The 3,680-nt window shown below is 37.7% G+C and overlaps 1 long non-coding RNA gene and 1 pseudogene across 1 annotated transcript; one reads left to right on the top strand and one right to left on the bottom strand.

The window, feature by feature from the left end:
* Window positions 1-726: 726 nt before the first annotated feature.
* LOC107952261 (U-box domain-containing protein 34-like) lies at window positions 727-3,138 on the bottom strand (annotated as a pseudogene).
* LOC121229170 (uncharacterized) lies at window positions 1,578-3,020 on the top strand. The gene is made up of 3 exons (XR_005926811.1): window positions 1,578-1,693; window positions 2,478-2,564; window positions 2,647-3,020. It is a non-coding gene; the product is annotated as an uncharacterized lncRNA (long non-coding RNA).
* Window positions 3,139-3,680: the final 542 nt, after the last annotated feature.

The following is a 3,680-nucleotide window of genomic DNA, read 5'->3' as shown; positions in this document are numbered from 1 at the left end:
AGATAATTTTCTACTTTCTTTTATCTTTATTAGTAAATATGTTAATATATTATTAATATAATATTTAGATTAAAAAATAATTATAATTATTTTAATAATATTTTTAATTAACACAATTTATTGAAAATTGTTTTAGATATGATTCTATCAAAACAAAAATTTTACTCAATGCTTACGACCTATAAATTATTTATTTTAGAACTCAAAATAACAATAATGTAAATATTTTATTTACTTCGATTTTTTAAAATTCAAATAATAAAGATTGAAGAGTAGAAAGTATGAATGGAGAACAGATTCATGCAAATATATATTTTAGAATACTTTATATATCTTTTATTCTTTAATAATAAATACTTAAACTGATTATATAAAATTAAAATCTTTTATTAAAATAAAAATAATTAAATGCGTGTTAAGCAGTCAATTAAAGGGGAAAGCACGATTGACATTTGGTATGACCAGTGATCTAATCTTGACATGATTCTAAACTTGATCTTCAACCATTTTTGAACTTTTACTTTCACTGTAAAGTTACATAAGTATCAGACCTCTCTTGATATTTAAAGCCTTAACACCTTGTTTCAGTGGCTTCATGATTATTGAAGCAAGCACAACTTCCTATAAGATGCCTATAGCAGTTCTATAGTTACGTTCATAATGAAGTCCGTAAGGATGAGCCAATGAAAGAAAAATGAAACAATTGGAGTTTGGATGCACAGAATTCTGAACTTCTGTTTTGATGGCAGACTACGGTTCCCTGTATTCCAATGGTGGATGTTGTCTTTCAGTAGCTCCTTGAGTTATCATGTCCATCCTGAGAAGCAAATAGAAGAAGACAAGTTATATTTAACTGATTGTAGGATTTGTTTGATATCAAGTTGCATCAATTTATAGCTTTACCTGAATTGAGGAGGTGGAAACATGGCTGTTATTTGGGGAAGTCCCTGCACTGCCACCAATCGTGATGAAAGGCATTTTTTCATCAGCAAGAGTTCTCAATTTGTCAAGCTCAGGCAACACTACCCGTCCTAGATCTGGTCTGTCTTTACGTCTCAGCTCTGAACACTTAAGGGCTAACTTTGCAAAGATCAAGGTCTCTTCCATAGGCCAGTCATGTACAGCTGGGTCTAGTATTCCAGCAAAATTTCCATTTTCAATAGCGTTCTCAACATGATGAGTCAAACCCATTGGTGGTTTAGCAGTTATTATTTGTAGAAGCATGATCCCAAGTGAGTAGATATCGGATTTTATCCCTAGCATTCCAGTTTGCTGATATTCTGGATCTATGTAACAGAATGTTCCGGCGGTTGATGTCATTCGATACTGAGTTACAGTGTCAGCAACTGATGGAGGAACAAGCCTAGCCAATCCAACATCACTAATCTTGCTGACATAGTTTCGATCAAGCAAAATATTCCCCGGTTTCAGGTCACGGTGTACAATAGGCTCTGGTTTGGTTTGGTGGAGGAAAAGAAGACCTGCTGCAATCTCTGCAGCAATTCTAAATCTTACTTGCCATGGAAGTACTGGACTGTTACTGCGCCTAAATAGCCGATCTTCCAAGCTTCCATTAGCCATGTATTCGTAGACTAGGCAGCAATACTCTGGACAGGCTCCAAGGAGAAGTACCATGTTTGGATGTCGTATGCAGCATAACACTTCAACCTGTATGAGTTGCCAAATACATGTGGTGAGTAAATTTTAGTAAGCATTTCAGCAAGGCCCCACTGACATGATTTGGCAGACTCTTACTAAATAGAATATTAGAATTGAGTACCCGATACGTAGTTTAAGATTTTGTTAGATGTCTATATAGGCATAAGGAAGTATTCATATGTTTACTTGGAGATGTGCACAGATGATTGCTATTTACGATTTAATGCATTTGTGTAACTTGATTTGTGCTTAGAATTGCATGCTCACCTCTTGCTGAAACTGTAATTGTCCTTGGGCTGCATCTGGACGTAGTACTTTTATGGCAACAGGTGTGTGGTCCAGGTTGCAGTGGTACACTGGCCCATAACCTCCTTCTCCTATTTTGCGAGATGGCGAGAAGAGATCTGTTGCTCTTTCAATCTCTTGAATTGTATATTTCCTATACCTGAGATCATGCCCAAAATTATTTATAGCCAATTTCCTATCATCAGCTTCTTTATTGGCATTCTTTTCTACAATCTTTCTCTTTGTGCTTCAAGTTCAGCAATCATTTGAGCTGCTTGGGCTGCCTCAATGGCCACCTGACACTTTGCTTTCTCCTTTTCTGCAAGTGAAAGTGCAGCTTCCTCAGCCAGTCGTGCCTCTTCTATTTTTTGTTCTTCTTGTAATTTCCAGCTTTGAAGTTCTTTTGCCTGTAATCAGAATTTTAATAAAATTATCATATACCACATTCTGAACTTTTTAGATTATGCTCAGAAATAATTTCAGCTTTTAGATATTAAAGTACCCTCTGTTTTGCTGAGAGTGCTTCCTTACAGGCTGCACTATACATCTCCATTGTCTGCTTGAGCTCCTGTTTGAGTCTTCTCATCTCAGCTTCCACATCATCCTGTGGCATCTGAATGGTTAAGTTCCATTCTTAAACATGTATATTCTATTCTCTTAGCTGTTTTGTATAGTAGTTAATTATGCTCATTTTCATGGCAGAAAAGTATTGCCTTACCATATTCTGAGATGACCATGATGTCCTACCACTTTCATGTGATGTTGAGGAGCTCTCATACTGTGAACTGAAATCCATGGACCTGTTGCCTGAGTATGAAGATCCAAGGCTTATGCTGTCATATTCAGAGCTGATCGAAAGCCGTTGAGTTCCGAAATCCATATTGTCGTGCAGAGATGACATGTTATCAGTACTTGGCCTCCCACTACTTACGAATGATATGTCAGATTCAGGAACTGAAGGCTCGTATTTATTTCTCGGTCTCGTGAACGGTGACCTGTTGCAGGCGATTGAAAATTTTGAGTTTCAAAGTTACTTGTATATATATATGTTAATAATATTATTACTACTTACTTCATTTCCAAGTCTTCATACATGTTGCGTGGTGGATGTTGGGGCCTACTAGGAGCTCCTACAGAAGCAAAATAAATAGTGAGTGGAGCGGGATACAAGTCAAGAATAGGAGGAGGAGGCATGCAAGAACCTCGATATCTGGGGAAAAGTGCTTGAGCCGAAGGGGATTCAGTTATGTCGGGAATGATAGAGGGTGGGGGCTGCTGTGGTTGAGGTGCAGGAGGGTGAAGTCTAGCTGGAGGGGGAGAAGAAGCAGACCGCACTGATGAGATCTTCCCTTTGCCTATCACATATACTGTGCAGTAATTGGGAGCCCCTTTGGAGACTGTTGTTGTAAGCTCCGTGCTCCTGAATCTTCTGTCACGATAAGAAATAGACAAAAGCAAAGTTATGACCCGCTAGATCAACGAGTCGTATTATGAATTGAAATATTTAGATGCATCGATCATAGATGCATGCATTTAATCTTACAAGCAAAATTAGTGTTGCATGCATGTGTGCGTGCCGGGTGGAGAAAGAGGAATCGATTACGTACCTAATAAAGCCACCTTTTGTTGGGGCGCCGAGTACTAAAATCTCGATTGAAGAGGAGGAAACATAATCAATTAAGGCTTTAGCTATGTCGGTATCCTCCATTATGATTTCATTACTTGTGATCTGTTGC

Source organism: Gossypium hirsutum, chromosome A05 (assembly GCF_007990345.1).
Source record: "Gossypium hirsutum isolate 1008001.06 chromosome A05, Gossypium_hirsutum_v2.1, whole genome shotgun sequence".
Classification (NCBI taxonomy): Eukaryota; Viridiplantae; Streptophyta; class Magnoliopsida; order Malvales; family Malvaceae; genus Gossypium; species Gossypium hirsutum.
The sequence above is the reverse complement of the archived record's forward strand: the minus strand, read 5'-3'. Positions and strand labels throughout refer to the sequence as shown.